The sequence below is a fragment of the Phyllobates terribilis genome, unplaced genomic scaffold (assembly GCF_046119375.1).
Source record: "Phyllobates terribilis strain yellow unplaced genomic scaffold, ASM4611937v1 Scaffold_1__5_contigs__length_1240528914, whole genome shotgun sequence".
Lineage (NCBI taxonomy): Eukaryota > Metazoa > Chordata > Amphibia > Anura > Dendrobatidae > Phyllobates > Phyllobates terribilis.
The window spans coordinates 150,378,126-150,395,649 of NW_027362761.1; the positions used below are offsets into that span (position 1 = coordinate 150,378,126).

The window sequence follows — 17,524 nt, forward strand, 5'->3', positions numbered from 1 at the left end:
CTATATCTGTGTCTCCCCCTCCTTTTACTCCTCCACCTCTTTTCTTTTCGCATGACTATATGTACTTGTCACTTTTCCATGTGTTAGTTGTGTCTTCTGAGCAGTTTGTCAGCTTTTGGACACCTTTGAAGGTGTTTTCTATGTGTTTCTATGTGTTTTTGTTTGCCTGCCATTGGTTTTAACGGTGTTCGAAGGTGTTCGACGAACAGTTCGACGAACAGTTCGGCGAACACACGGGTGTTCGACGAACCGAACCGAACTCGAACACTACGGGGGTGGCTCAACACTAGTGTTCAGCACTCAAACCGTAACAGAACCACAGTATCTGCTGGTAACATCAATTTTGCGGAATCATTTCACCACTTTTTTAGCCCATCCTTTGCAAGGCCACAGGAGACAAGAAGTCTGACACATAGTCAACGCCTAGAGACGATGGTACAGGAGTATCTCCAAGTAAACATTGAAGCCATGACTGTGTCACTGGACCCTTGCTCTTTTTGGGCTTCCAATCTGGATAAATGGCCGGAGCTAGCCACTTACGCCTTGGAGATCTTGTCATGCCCCGCAGCCAGCGTTCTGTCTGAACGTGTGTTCAGCGCTGCTGGTGGTGTGCTGACAGATAAGCGCACGCAGCTCTCCACTGATAATGTAGACAGACTCACGTTCATAAAGATGAACAAATCATGGATCCGAAACGACTTTTCTACCCCTGTGTCATCCTGGGGAGAGTAAAAGCTTGATGATTGGTTAAAATCACCCTACCAACCGTTTTAAGCTTTCAAATTACTAATCATGTTTATCTGTATCTTGACTGGAAAATAATTTGGGCTTTGTAGCAGTGTGCAGCACTGATTCTATTAGGCCATCTATAATAAGCTCCACCAGATTTAAAATTACTAATCATGTTTATCTGTATCTTGGCTGGAAAATAATTTGGGCTTTGTAGCAGTGTGCAGCACTGATCCTATTAGGCCATCTATACTAAGCTCCACCAGATTTAAAATTAATAATAATTTTTAGCTGCATCTAGCCCGGAAAATAATTTTGGGGCTCCGAGATGCGCAAGACACATAAGTGCCTTCTTGCTGCACTACCTGCAACATGACCCTCATATTGTCAGAATTCGAAATAATCATGACTACTGGGTTGCCACACTCTTAGATCCCCCAAACTTTTTGATCAACCTTTTCATTTTAATAAAGACCAAAAAAATGGTCATTTTTGAAATTATAAGCATTAGCAGGTTATTAGAAACTGAAATCAAGCAGTTTTCAACTCAAAACTTTATTCTAGGTGATGTTACATTTTCACATAGGACCCCTTGTTCGAAAGGAGCTTCTGAACTCTCTCGTCCATTGAATTTGTCAGGTTTTGGATGGTTTCTGCTTCAATTGTTTTGCATGAGGACAGAATACCCTCCCAAAGGTGTTGCTTAGATGTGAACTTCCTCCCGCCATCATAGACACTCCTTTTGATGATGCTCCAGAGGTTCTGAATGGGGTAGAGGTCAGGGGAGCATTGGGGTCACACCATAAGTTTGTCCCCTTTTATGCCCATATCAGCCAGAGATGCAGATGTTTTATGTGCAGCATGAGATGGTGCATTATCATGCAAAAAAATGATCTTGCTGTGAAATACACGGTTCTTCTTCTTGAAACATGGCAGGAAGTGCTGTTTGAGAAAATCCACATACATTATGGAGTTCATCTTTAGCGCCTTCAGGGATCCTAAAGTGGCCGACAATCTCTCTCCCCATGATTCCAGCCCAAAACATTACTTCACCTCCTCCTTGTTGGCGCTGTAGCTGTGTTTGCGTGGGGTGTCCATCAACCAGCCATCCTCCACTCCATCCATCTGGACCATCGAGCGCTGCATGGCACTCATCCGTGAACAAAACAGTTTTGAAATCAGTCTTCATGTATTGTTTAGCCCACTGGAGCCGTTTCTGCTTGTGTGAAGTGGATAGAGGAGGTCGACAGGATGGCGTATGCATAGCTGCAAACCTCTGAAGGACCCTGCATCTTGTTGTTCGGGGGACGTTGGAGGCACCAGCAGCTTCAAAAACTTGTCTGCTGCTATGACAAGGCTTTTTTGCCGCTGCTCTTTTAACCTGACGTAATTGCCTGTAGGAAAGAGTCCTCAATTTGCCCTTATCAGCACGCACACATGTGTACTGTGAATCAGCTACATACTTCTTGATTGCCAAGACACTTCATCCTGATCATCGCACAATGTTGATTGTAGTCATGCCTTGACCTAAACACTCCACAATTTGTTGCTTCTCAGCAGCCGACACATCCTTTTTCTTTCCCATTTTGGCAGAAAATGTAGGCTGCTTAATAATGTGAGACAGCCTTCTTAAGTAGTCTTGCCTTTCATTGGACACACCTGCCAAACTAATTAGCACAGGTGTCTGCAATTGCTTACAGTGATATAAAGAGCCCTGACACACATCACCATCAATGAGTTTAACTGACAAACAAACAAATTCTTCCCTTATCACTCCTAAACACTTTTTGCATAATAATTTGGAACACAGTGTACATGTGCTTTTCCACAAAACACCAGTGGTTCACGTAGTGAATCTTACAGTTCTAACTTGCCAACCGTGGTCTGTATGGAGTTGTTCAATAAAGGGCCCAAAATTAAGATAACATAGATGGGAGAGGTCTCTATGAATAGGAATTCCTAAGTATTTGATACCCTGTGAGGTCCAGGCAAAGAGAAAGTTGGACTGGATGGAATCCTATATGGATTTAGGGAGGGAGACATCGAGGGCCTCAGACTTCGCTGCATTGATTTTAAAATTTTACCATGTAACAAAGTGATCTATTTCAGCCATAACAGCAGGGATGGATATATGTGATTGAGTGATATATACTAGGACATCATCAGCAAATAGAGAGCACTTGTACTCGGTGCCTCCCACCTCAATCCACCTAATATTGGGGTTATGGCGAATTGATGAGAGCAGGTGCTCCGTCACTAGGATGTATAAGAGAGGGGACAGAGGACATCCCTGCCTTGTCCCATTGGTGATTGTGAAAGGTGATGAAAATGTTCTGATGCACCCCCTGGGCCTTGGGACACCCGGAGCCGGACCCTTTTTGGTGGATGCTGGTGGTTGTAGTCTTCGTGGCGGCGACCCGGTTCCGTGGCTCAGGGTGGTCAAACCAGTGGCGGAACTATTTATGTGGTTTTGATGTTTAAATGTCCGACTACGCCACCCGTGGATTGCGGTCAGAGTGAACCGCCGCTGCATTGCAGACCGCTGAGGCTGGTGTTGTGGGTGCAGCCGAGCATAGCATAACTCCCCACGGGAGGAGTATAGCCTCAGGGCAGTGTATGCGGAGGATGGGGGTGATGGTGCAGGGCAGCAGCAGTAACGACACGGAGTCAGTGATGCAGTCCAGGGCCTTTACTCACAGTTCTTATTATCCAGACCACGTCTGCAGGTAACGGCTGCCCACGTCGTACTGTGCTCACCAGGTGAGGGGCTCAGACAACTCCCAGATAACTTTGGAGCGCTTCACAGGACCCCCTTTGTGTGTCCTTTGTCTGGCCTTTCTTACCAACCCTTCTGTCCGGCTGCCTCGGGCCTCCTCTTGGTAAACTTGGCGCCAGTTTCCCTGACCCTATGTGGTGCCTTCCTAGCGGGTGTAGCGAGGGGCTGCACCACATAAAATGTCAGAGCCTCCGGTTTCTAGCTGAGGGTCATTTCCTGCCTCCACTAGTTTCGGGGACCGGTCTCCCCCTTTGGCCTGACCCCTCCACGCAGGTGGATTCGGGCGTGCGGTGGCGACTCGCCCGTCCGCACCCCTGGGATCCCTTCATTCCTCGTTCCTGGAGCCTTCTCCGCTCCTCTTCCTTCCTTCTCCCTCTTCCAGGCCTGGGCCTCTGTTACTAGGCCCGCCTCCGGAGCAGAGCTCATGCAGAGCCCCTGCTCCCTGCCACTTCTGCTCAGACTTCTCTGCACTGAACTAAGATGGTGCCCACCTTTTATACTCCCTTCTCAATGCACCCAGGAACTGCTTCCTCCCTGCTCCTGCACTACAGGGTTCCCCTTCCTCAGTGTTCCCTCCCCCCACTCCAGCCAGGGACAGGGACTGTCGTGCCCATCTCAGAGGCATATTGGTCGCCCTGCCCCACGGCAATGTGGTGTAATGCATGCAGGTGTCGGGTCCTGATCCACACTCCATCCTTACCTGAAAGTGAGATATCACACCTCTGGGTGAGGTGCAATACCTCTGTAGCAACCGAGCCCTCAGGGTGCTACAGTTCCATTTATCTTCAGCCTAGGTGACGTATTGTGATAAAGGGCCGTGATTTTGGCTATAAAAGGGTCCCCTAGACCCCTACCCCAAGCTTTTTAAGAGAATCATATATGGCGTGCCAGGAGACTCTATGGAATGCTTTCTCAGCATCCAACGAGAGTATCTAATTACAAATTTTTAACTGCATCTAGCCCAGGAAATACTTTGTGCCTAGTAGCAGTGTCTGCTAGTCAGCGGATTATCCCGGCTGTTAAGCAAGCTACACCACCTGTAGTTTGGACACTTAATTTTTTCAAAGGAAATGCTTCGGGACCACGGGATACTCAGTGAAGAGCATCAGGAGGCACCCCAAGGCATAGGGGCTGGGACTGGCAGTAGGATGCCTTGCGGTGGACAGTCGAGCTCGATCCTTATAAAAGCTTTTTAACTGCAGCAGCTTTAGTGGACGCTACTGGAGCTGGAATTACGCGGCTGCTGGCATGAGACTTGCCCTCCAATAGATCCTTGTAAATGGATTTAAAGTGTATTCATTCAAATTAGAGAGACAATTTAAATTAAAAAGCTTAGAGCTGCCTCCACCACAGGGGGGCTCGCTCGACCCACCAGCGGACAGGCACCAGTATTGGGAGAGGGGGGCTGGCCATCAGGGTTCATCGCAGCTCTGGCACAAACCCGGCGACACGGAGGTGGCACGGGCAGGAGCGGACTGAACATGTCGGCTTCTCACTTTTTGGATTTTAGAAGGGCATGACATGCCTATATTTGTGTCTCCCCCTCCTTTTACTCCTCCACCTCTTTTCTTTTCGCATGACTATATGTACTTGTCACTTTTCCATGTGTTAGTTGTGTCTTCTGAGCAGTTTGTCAGCTTTTGGACACCTTTGAAGGTGTTTTCTATGTGTTTCTATGTGTTTTTGTTTGCCTGCCATTGGTTTTAATGGTGTTCGAAGGTGTTCGACAAACAGTTCGACGAACAGTTCGGCGAACACACCGGTGTTCGACGAACCGAACCGAACTCGAACACTACGGGGGTGGCTCAACACTAATTAGCAGTCTGGCATGCATGGCTGAGCTTATGTTACGCTGCCTTTCCCATGACCCGCACGTTCTCAAAATTTTGGGTGACAGTCATTACTGGTTGGTGACACTTCTAGACCCATGCTACAAGGAGAACTTTATATATGTTTTTCCTGAGGTGGACAGCTCTACAAAAATGGGGCAGTACCAGAAGGCCCTTGTTGCTGAACTATTAAAAAATTCCCATCTGAAAAGGCTGGCGGCAGAAGACATAATTTGTTGGACAACCAAGGACTACAGGCGAGAGAGACACAACTCCAATCCAGCAGAGGCAGGGAAACACTGTCAAAGTTCTGGTAGAATTTTCTCAGCCCCTCCCATCACACAGGCCCTGAGGTGCGGGGTACTCTCACAAGGAGTACAAAGTTTGGGAAGATGCTGAGGGAGTACCTTGCGGACCGTACCAACATCCGCCGTGATTCCTCTGTGCCTTATAATTATTGGTGGATACGTGGAATGAACTGGCTCTCTACGCCTTGGAGGTCCTGGCGTGTCTGCCAGTCCGTCTGCCTGGATCACCCCTCAGCCTACCTGCTGTGCTCATCTTCTGTACCGGTCAGTCCCTGCCTTCTGAACCGTGGGAGTCACCTGCTCTCATACAAGGTCGGTCTCAGAGTAGCACCTGGTCCCTCTGCTCTGTCCTTCCCTGGTCACGGAGTCGATTGAGCCACCGTACAACCTTGGTCAGTCCGAGTTGATACCTAGTTACGCCCCTCTGGTCCCTCCTTGCACCGCAGCACAGAGGTTCCACCACCCGGATCCGTAACAAGTCAGTCCTTTCACCGAGCTAAAAAATATGGCTGTGGTGAAATACAACTCACCAACAAGCTGTGGACTGGCTCCGTACCATCCCTGGCCACATTCACTTGTCCACGTGTTTGTGGTTAGGCGGTCCTTCCCAGTAAGTAAACTGGGGAGGGCATGGGTAATGTTGTAGGACCCGTGCTTGTGGAAGGCGGAGACGACAACGGGAGAAATAGTGGCGGCAGGGGACCGAGTATGGATACCCAGTCGCCGCTGCCATAAGGTTGTGTACAGCTTCCGCCTCCATCAGCCTAAAAGGCCACATTTCAAGTGCAAGCAGCTGTCAAAAATTTGGCAGTATAGCATTGCAGCCTGTGGGTGGGTGGGTGGCTGACTGCATATTTGCGCTTGCATTCCAAGGAATTGGGTACGGACAACTGAATGCTGCACTGGTACAAGGACGTGGACGGTGATTGTTGCAAATCTGCAATGACAGGTGCACGGCGGGAGGCATCTTCACATGCGCCAAGGATCACTTATGATGGGCACACTTTAAGGCAGTGACCAGGGAGTCAGAGATGCCTCCAGGGGTCTTCCCCATGCTGTTCCCATGTATTTTCAGCACTTTATGCATGTGTCTGATGATGTGTCACACACTACATGGCCAGATAAGGTTGTAAGATGTTAAAATGACATTTCCTAGTGAATGCATTTGTCTTGGTTGAAAGCAATGCAAAAGTGCAAAAACGCATCAAAAACGCTTTGTGTGAACATAGCCCAAGGTGTGGAGGAGTGTTTTTGGTTTTGGTTATTTATGTTGCCTTATATACAATCATTACCCTGGAAAGGATGTTCCTTAACATATTTCCCAGGAAAATCCATTTTGGTTTCATTTTTGTATGCTTTATTGTGAGTTCATAAAAGTGGCGTAATACCTCTGACAATGTTGTTGACAGCAGTGACCTGGGAGTCAGAAATGCTTCCAGGGGTCTTCCCCATGTTGTTCCCATGTCATTTGAGCACTGTTCCCATCGATTTGTGCAATTTTTAGGCCCTCTGCAGGCTGCCGGGAGGAGCCACCTGAAAAATGCTCGAGTTTCCCATAGACTTACATTGGGCTCGTTGCTCAGGTCGAGCACCTGAGCATTCCAATTTGCTCGACCCGAGCATCAAGCACCCGAGCATTTTAGTGTTCGCCCATCACTAGTGATGATACCTCAGCCTCAGAGCCAGGTTTGTGGATGTAGATGTTTCTGAAAGAGTCAATTTAAAAAATAGTATGTGTGACTTCTTTTGAGGGGAAATTTTACAAAACTTGACCTGAATTAATGTATATAATTTATTTAATGTCAGGGATTCCAGACAGTGACAACACCGGGTAGATCACGTGATATCTCACCATGCCGTCACGCTGACAGTATTTCATCCAGAATTGTGAGCACGCGATCCAGACTACTCGCTGCTTGGATATCGGCAAGCGACCAGTGAGAGTATGGCGTCACACCTCTGGGTTCCAAAGCCGGGAATCTGTGTTTATGCCATTCGTACAGTCACTGTCAGCTTCACGATAGCACAATTATTATTATTCTCTGCCACCACCGGCCGAGTTTGAAATATTATACAGGCCAGGTCGGATGCCTGCGTTTTGGCAGCGTGTATGGCTTCGGGGAAGGGAACGATTACAGAACAAAAGAAACAGAACTATTCAATTTTTTATTTAATCCAAAAGGGAGGCAGTGTTTCAGAAAAATATATACAAGTATGTTAGCAAGGAGACATTTAAAATACATAGGCAGTTACATAAAATAAACAGGATGAAAGAAGACAACTTACACTATACAGTTTGCAGGGACGAATCAGCATAGGTGGAGGAGGGGCTGCCCAGTTGATTTGAGCATTATCAAATGCAACTCGTTGTTTATAATCTTTATACCCCCTGGCAATGAGTGAGTCTGTACTGTCCATGAGTTCTCTTATACCTAAGGGGAGATCTGCCACACGCCCCTTGTGATGACATCATGTGGGCCGCGGTCCAGCCTGTACATTTTTATTAAAAATGCTAACTTCTACAATAACTCATTGCTCGTTGATTGCAGAAGCTTGCAAACGATGCCATTTTTTCCCTTATGATTTTATCTTCATTTAAAGACCACACATCGCATAGCTGCAGTCTGCTATTCTGGTGTTTTTGCGCTACAGCTCTAGGTAGCATTTTTCAGTGCCAGAAATATATCCCTATCATTCCCTAGTTGATTCTATCTCTAAAGATATAGGTCCCGTTATTGTTGCATGTATGGACTTTACAATATTTCATATTTCGTTTCGGAGTCAGCGTGTCTGCAAATTTTTCTTTGAGGTTCAAGAAGCAGCCTCAAGGTTACACGCAAATTAGGGCAAACCTGCATTTTAATTACCTCCTGCATCTTTCAAGGACAAGATTCTTGCTTCCTAAGGAAGTTATAATACTCCTTGGCTGGCATTTGTTTGTGCAAGCTATTTCTCAGGTGTGTGTTAATTGGGGCTTTTGTGCTGAGTAAAAGTGAACAGCTCAGTGCTGACAAGTGGTGAGGGGAATAAGGGAGGGGGGTGAAAATCTATGTCAGGCAAATATGGAAGAACATTTTCCTGCCATTAATATTTCCCTTACATTTAGGGAAGTATATTCTCAGCATATTCTCACTGTATGAATTTGCATGTGGTAAACTCACTAAAATGTAGCAAAGAAAGTTATACATATCTTAAAATAAATGGCACATTAAAATATTAATGTATATAGAGAGGTGACATCCTGATTCTTCTTGTGATTATAATGTATTTTTAAATAATATTGTGTACAATTATTAGAATATATTTTTAGCTCAGCAAATTATTGAAAGTGTAGCAAAAAATTTTTGCAGAAAATGTTATTGAAAAAAATCAGTTGTGGAGAATTACAAGTACTCCAAGACTGCAAACTATTTCTACTGCCAATTTTAATAATATCAAAGAGATCTCACATTATATGGTTACATGTAATCGGTTGATAACTGTAATGTTTATTTAGTATTTAATGGTTTTCTCTCCCTATCCCTATAGCTAAGCTGTGAGCTATAACGTTTTCTCACTATCCAGACTCACCACAAAACGGCTGCAGTATTCTCAGCTTATATACAGGATATGATATTTCCTCCTCTTTGGCTATGCTATACTACTTAATGTGTTAGCTGCAAGGCATTATCGGGAAGCTTACCTGGCCATGCCAATGTTCATGTGAGCTTTCTCTGAATGATGCAGTCTTTTGCAACATGTAAAAAAGCAGCAGCCATTTTAGACAATTCACGTGAATCGATTCATAAATTGTTTGAATTCACAGGAAATTCCTAAAAAATACACACAAATTCCATTTGCATCAAATTGATTTGCACATCTTTTGTGGCAATGATATGGTTATATACTGCTGTTTTCTTATGATCATATCCAGTAGCCTATAGAAATGTGTTTTGGCTGTTTCTACACAAGATACATATGGACTACTTGTTGGACTTAATTTCTATAAATGTCTTTTATGCTATTACAGAAAAAAAGTATCTTCATATATTAAACTCCTCTCCTTACCCCTATTTTCATTTTTACCATTCACTCATTTTTAATTTACCAATATGATATTTATTTAGTGAAACAGAAATGAAGACAGATTGTCAGATTAACAGAAGGATCAGGTTGCAGCCATAGCCCATATAAGTCAATTGAGAGTAGAGAAGGAGAATGAAGAAACTGTAGGTAGAGATAGAGAGGCAGAGACACACAGAGAAACTGTTGTTGTTTTTAGTTAATGTTCTTATGCTTCATTGCAGTGCTGGAGTCACAAAAACACTGATCTTTACTAGAGATGAGAGAATTCATTTGAGTGGAATTGAATTCTACTCAAATTTTACAAAAATCTGTATTCTGGAGGATACAGATTGTTAGTAATCGACTCTGCGAATTCAGCAAGATGATCCTCCTTCTTGCTTAACAATAGAGGGCTGACAAAAAGGTTAAAAAGAGTATGAAAACATACTTCACTGCTCACCACTGATGCTCTGGTGAGCCGGCAAGTATCAGAGCAGGGCTACAGCCGTCGCTCACTATGTAATGAAAAGTGACTGAAGTCACTTCGGGTGTGCCTCGATGACTGAAAGCCAGAGGCTGCTGGTAAAAATAAAGCTAATTTCCTCCTAGTAGCCAGGTTTTCAGTGTGGCTGCCACATGGCTTTAGAATACTATTAATCTGCAGATTAACCCCATATCTGCAGGTTAATACTGTTCTTTAACATAACAAGTTTCCTTTAGGTTTTGGGTACAATCTTCTGTAACATTCTGACTCTAAATAACAATTTAGGTGCATACTATTCATCCCTAGTTGAGCTTTAACTTCAGTATTATCATTTATTTACATTTTTATACAGTGTTTCACTTAGAATATGAAAGCTCTATGGTATGCACAACATTGTGCTGTAATCTAATTAAAAGTTTCAACATTTAGGGTGCTTTTTTAATTAAGTGTAAAATAAATATTTAAATATGTGCTACTTTGTTTCTTATTGAGGTTTATTTTATTTCAGGTAAAGAATCAAAATATCCTACAGCATTCAGCATTATCCATTTTTTGGAAACTAAGAAATAAGAAACCTCACTCTGGCAACATGTTGGCACCTGCAGAATCTGCATATGAACGCCTCGTATCCTGGTGAGTTATTTTTTTTATATGTTTATGATTACATATTGATTTTATATTAAACCTAAATATATGAATGCAACCCTATATTATTTTAAAACATATTTTCACTTCACTAAATATTCTTCAAGCGTCCTATTGATATTAAATATAATATTATTCATAAAAAATTACACTGTATTCTTCTGATTTTATTCTTAATATTCATGACTATTACTTCATCAAGCCTTTTCAGAATGTATCTCCAATGTATTTGCTGCCTCTAATTGCTTACAATTAATTCACATGTCCTGCAACTTACTATTCAATGGTTAATTAAAGCTATCACTAAATCTACCTTATAGGGCTCCTGCAGATGAGCGTATGAGAAATTGTCTGAGTTTCATCCTATTTTCATCAGTGTGCCATTCGTGTGTCCGTTTTTGATTGTCTGTGCAACATCCATGTAATGTCCATGTGATGCCCTTGTGCTATACAATCCATTTTCAAAATGTATGTGATCAAATACGGTTTTCTAGGTTTATAATAGAAATGTATCTGTAAAAATGGGATGTCTCCTTGATGTTCTGTATGCGATCTGTTTTTTTTTTTTTACGCACCCGTAGACTTGAATGGGTGAGTGTCACCTGAGACTAGGAAGAAAGTAGTTCATGATGCAAACCTTTCTCACAGCTATCCGGACTGAGAGAAAAATTGTTCATCTTAGCAGACCTATTAACCCCTTCACGACATCCGCCGTACATATGCAGTGCCGCAGGAGGTGCATTCTCACAACCGCCGTACATGTATGGTGCAACGATCATGTCAGCTCACTCACATCGGCGGGTGTCAGCTATAGATTTTTGCTGACACCCTGCAGAAATGCCCACGATCAGTTCTAGCGAAGATCGCGGGTGTTTAACCCCTTTGATGCCGCTGTCAATAGAGGCAGCAACACTGATCATCTTTGGGAGGGAACTCCCTCTCTGGTCTGATCGGTACAACATGATTGCTACACACATTGTATTGATGGACTCCATGGTGACCCTGGGATGAAAGATTGCCACGGGGTCACTCAGGTATGGCGGCCAGTAGGGAGGAGCAGGAGCTGACACTCCTCCCTGTGTGCCAGAGACTGATCTAATGCTATGCAATGAAAAAGCATTGAAGAGTATTTGATCAGCGATCAGGGAAGGGAAAGTTGATGTCCCATCCTGGGACAAGGTATAGAAGTAAAAATAAAGTTTTAAAAAATTGTAAATATATTTTTTTAAAAATCACAAAAATCAAGAACAAAAAATGAAAATAAGATACCAGTAAATATATATACTAATGTAAAAACAAAAATAAATAAATTACACATATTTGGTATTGCAATGTCCAGAACAACCTGACATATAAAACTGTCATACGCTGTAAAAAAATAAATAAAAAATGTGTCAAAAAATGATACTTTTTCATCATACTGCTGAACAAAAAGTTGAAGAAAACGCAGTCAAAAAGTTGAATGTAAATAAAAATGGTACCTCTGAAAACGTCATCTTCTCCCGCAAAAACCAAGCTGCCATAGAGCTCCATCAGCGAAAATATGAAAGCTATAGATCTCAGAATATAGCGATGCAAAAACAGTTCTTTTTTCTAAGAAATGTTTTTTATTGTGCAGAAGTGGCAAAACATAAAAAGTACACATATTTGGTATCACCGCAACCTTAATGATCCAATAAGGGTTAACTGTCTCACTAGTTAACCCTTTCAGTTAACATCATAAAAAAAAGTGGCAAAAAACTATACTTTATTGAATAAAACACAAAACTCAAAAAGTTGAATGCAATTAAAAATGGTATCGCTGAGAACGTCTGGTCCTGCAAGATAAAACTGCCAAACAGCTCCATCAGAGGAGAAATAAAAAAGCTATAGCTCTCAGAACAATGTGATGCAAAACCAGTTATTTTTTTAATAAAATTGTTTTTATTGTGTAAAAATGGCAAACCATAAAAACAAGACAAAAATGTGTTGTCTCTGTAATCATACTGACCCGAAAAAGAAAGCTGTCTTATCACATTTACCACACGGTAAATAAAAAACAAAAACAAAAATCAATTCCTGAATTGCTGGTTTTGTTAATTCTGCCTCCCAAAAATCTGAGTAGAAAGCAATCAAAATATTTTATGTGCCCGAAAATTATACCAATAAAAACTCTGATTCATCCAGCAAAAAAATAAAGCTATCATATGACTCTGTTGGCAGAAATATAGAAAATTATAGCTCTGAAAATATGGACATGCAAAAATTTGTTTTTGAAAAAAAAAATGCGTCTTCTATTGTGTGATACTAGCCAAACAAAAAAAAATTATATAAATATAGTATTGCTGTCATTGCATTGACCCAAAAAACTTAAATAGCACGAAAAACCTTGTAAAAATAAAAAAGAAAAATTCTTGACCTGCTGTTTATTTGTTCATTGTGCCTCCCAAAGATCGCAGTAAGACTCGGCTCACATTTATCCTGCACTTTGCGCTGAGTGCTTGCACCAGCATTTCCATGTAAATTTCTGAAATACATGATTCAGACGGAACACCCGATGGAAGATTCCTTTTAATGAGGTAGAAAGAGACACTCTGTTGGGCTTATGATGCAGCCGTGTCCCTCTTTTTAAGCGTGCATAAAATCGCAGTCAGCCACAGTTTTTTGCACTTCTAAAAGGAAGGACACCACTGAACAGAGGCAAGACAAAGTCCAGAGTAACTCTGGTGCCTCATTATAGTGAATGGATCCCTCAGGAGTTTTATCTGAATCACGTCATTCAGAAATTTAGATGAAAACCCCGATGTAAGTGCTCAGTGTTGAACGCAGGATAAATGTGATCCAAAATATTCTGTAAAATGTTCCCAACAAAAACTTCAGCTACATCCATAAAAAAAGCAAGTCCCCACTTATATCCATCATCTGTTAATGGAAATATAGGGGGCTTTCACTTTACTGGAACACAAAGGCTCTGGAAAAGCAAAATGGCTCCCCTCAGAAGAAATCCAGATAATTTTGTGCTGTCAAATCTAAATACCCCCCTTCTTTCTAAGCCACAGTGCACCTAAACCATATTTAGGGTCCACATGTTTTTCAGTACTGTAGCAATGAGAGCCCACTTAATTTACAGGCTGTGTTCCTCACAAGCACAAGCTTGGTACAGTCTACGGGCACTACAACGTATTGGGCACTACAATAGAAGATTTGCAATTTTCATGCATCAATATCTATTGCTGTTTGTTTCTGGAAAACACCCATGGAGTCAAAATCATCACTACAACTGTAGATAAATTCCCAGAGGGGTGTAATTTCCAAAATGGGGTAATTTGAGGGGGATTGTGCTTTTCTGGAACTTAAGGGCTCTGTGTATGGAGTACACAAAGTATTATAGGAAAATCTGTGTTCCAAGAGTGAAATAGCGCTCATTACCTCCCACGTCTAGCTGTGTGGCTAAGCAGTACTATATAAACACATATGGGGTAATGCCACATTCAGCAGAAATTGTGTGACAAATTTTGGCATTTGTCACACAATTATTTTTTCTAATATGTAATCTGTATCTTCTCGCATTCAGTTTCATCCCATTGCTTCTAGTCTTTCTTTGTGCAAATGAGAATAAGGATGAACCCTCTACAGTGTGACAGCCCTTGAGATATTTGTAGACAGCTATTAAGTCTCCTCTCAGTCTTCTCTTTTGCCAGCTAAACATTCCCAGATCCTTTCATTGTTCCTCGTAGGACATTGTTTGCAGACCAGTCACTATTCTGGTCTCTCTTCTCTGAATTTGCTCCAGTTTAACAATATCTTTTTTAAAATGTGGCACCCAGAACTGGACACAATATTCTAGATGAGGTCTGACCAAAGAGGAGTAGAAGGGGATAATTAATTTACGTGATCTAGACTGTATGCTTCTGTCATTGCAACCCAGAATTGTGTTTGCCATTAGTGGTGCTGCATCACACAGTTGACTCATGTTCAGTCTGTGATCTATTAGTATACCCAAGTCTTTTTCACATGTTCTGTTGCTTAGACCTATTCATCCCATTCTGTATATGCTTTTTTTATTTTTTAGGCCCAGATGTAGGACTTTGCATTTCTCCCTGTTAAAAAACATTCTTAGTTGTTGCCCACAGTTCCAGTTTGTTTAATCTTCTCTCTCTCTTCTCTAGTATTAGCTATCCCTCCTTGATTTGAGTCATCAGCAAATTTAATCAGTTTACCCTCAATTCCTTCATCTAAATCTTTGATAAAGATTTTGAACAATATACATATGTTGAACATATATATATAGTAGGGATTCACTCTCTCCGGTGGGAATAAGGTAGTGTTCACACAGGCAATGCAGTTTTGTTCCAAATACAGGCAGTTTTTATTGCTTTCCTCATGTTGCACAACACCTAAACAACAAAATCATAAACATAAATCAATAGCTTTGTCCAGGCGCTAACAAAACATTATTGACCCTGACTACTTCAGACACCGTTGAGCTAGTCTCAGTTCGGTCAAACAAAAATGTTATTGTCCATAGAAATCACTGATACTTGCAATTTGGTGCACACAGCCTGTGCAGACTCTTCTCAAAGAGATTCAGTCTTATTTCTTTCCTAAACTTCAAGTCAACTACGGTCTGCTCAGCCTCCCCAGCTGACTGACTTAGATGAACAACTAGCCTGTTTATATGCAGGGCTAGACAGATGTACTATTCAAAGCCTGCAGAGCTATGATTTAACATTAGCATACCTGACATTGCTACATACCCTCCCCCTCTGCCTAAAGCCAAGGGCTGGGCATCATCTGCTAACCCCCCAGTGCGTACAGGGGGCCACTTTACCAAATCTGATTTTGTTAGGCAGCATGAACAGTTTTGTATTGCCTCCTCTGAGACTACCTCCTAGTGGGCCTCAGAAATTCTACAGGGCTTTAAAAGGGGTTTCTAGAGGGTCCCTATTTTTCAAGGGTTTTAGCTGGTTGCCATAATATATGGAAAAGGGCTTCCTTTTCCCTGGTAGGTGTACAATATAGTTGACCTCTCCCACCTTTTCTACCACTTTATATGGCCCCTGCCACTGGTTAAGGAGCCTGTTCTCCCCGGTGGGCACTAACACAGCTACCCGATTCCCAGGAATAAATTGTCTCACTCAGTCTGACCGATTATAACCCATGGATTTAGGTCCAGCCCAGGGAGCAGGACGGTGGTGACCCAGAGAGGTTAAAAGCTCCTGCAGCTCTTATCCCAGGGCTTATTCTCTGAGAGGTCACGACAACAGGAAAGTCACCCAACAGAGGGGCCCTCAAGCCTCCCACGTGGCGGCACTCCCCCCGCAAGCAAGGCCTTCCATCTGACTGGTAACAGACACTTAATATCTGCTTATATCTTTTGTACCACTACTATTGTGTTTGCATCTCTGACCATTATGTATGTATAAACCTTATGCATATAGTGTATTGTCTAGTGTGCCCTTAAGGAGATTAAATATATAATTTAACCTTGGGCTGCTCTTTTATCTCGATCCACGAATCCTCACGTCCATTGTTCGGTTCAACTAACACTCTACCGGGGCTGGTTTCTGGCCCAATATAATTCCTGTTAATGGACCGAGGGCTTATATCAAATAGAAACTGGTGGCAGCTCTACCAGGCTGACAAGGTTCTGTTTCACTGGGGCTAGTGGAAGGGGCATCTCAGCCTATCAGGGGTGTGAGTGAGTGTGGTGCCACATCAGTGGCTGAGTGGGCCACCTCTTCTCACTCCCGGCCCCTTCCTGTACCCGTGTGGACAGGGGTTGTCTGTGTAGAACTGTACCAATCTGATCTTACGCATCCCCGAGGGGGTGCGGAACGTCACATTGGTGCAAAGTGCAGATCCGTATCACATGATACGTCTGATGTAGTTGTGACGTCAGGTGGGTGGCAAAGTGTGGATCCTTCACAACATATGAATACATATATATATATATCCAGTGGGGAAATAAGTATTTGATCCCTTGCTGTTTTTGTAAGTTTGCCCACTGACAAAGACATGAACAGTCTATAGTTTTAAGGATAGGTTAATTTTAACATTGAGAGATAGAATATCCAAAAACAAATGAAAAAAATCACATTGTATAAATTAGATAATTTGTTTTGCATTTTGCAGTGATAAATAAGTATTTGATCCCCTACAAACCATTATGAGTTCTGGCTCCTACAGACCAGTTAGATGCTCCTAATCAACTCGTTACCTGCATTAGTGAATCCTGCTTTGAGCAGGGGGTTGGACCAGATGACCCAGGAGGTCCCTTCCAACTCTACCATTCTATGATTCTATGATTAAAGACAGCTGTCTTACATAGTTACCTGTATAAAAGACTCCTGTCCACAGACACAATTAATCAGTCAGACTCTAACCTCTACAACATGGTCAAGACCAAAGAGCTTTCTAAGGATGTCAGGGATAAGATCATAGACCTGCACAAAGCTGTAATGGGCTACAAAACCATAAGTAAGATGCTGGGTAAGAAGGAGGCAACTGTTGGTGCAATAGTAAGAAAATGGAAGAAATACAAAATGACTGTCAATCGACATTGATTTGGGGCACCATGCAAAATCTCACCAAGTGAGGTATCCTTGATCATAAGGAAAATGAGAGATCAGCCTAAAACTACACGGGGGAACTTGTTAATGATCTCAAGGAAGCTGGGACCACAGCCACCAAGAAAACCATTGGTAACACATTATGCCTTAAAGGTTTA

The 17,524-nt window shown here is 42.6% G+C and overlaps 1 protein-coding gene across 2 annotated transcripts in view; it reads left to right on the forward strand.

Moving 5' to 3' along the window:
• Positions 1-17,524, forward strand: part of PTPRD (protein tyrosine phosphatase receptor type D) — a 2,806,079-nt gene that overhangs the window by 991,302 nt on the left and 1,797,253 nt on the right. For both annotated transcript variants that reach the window (XM_073668359.1, XM_073668367.1), the window contains one exon: positions 10,679-10,803. The gene's annotated coding sequence lies outside the window, so the exon portion shown is untranslated. The remainder of the gene's footprint in view (positions 1-10,678; positions 10,804-17,524) is intronic.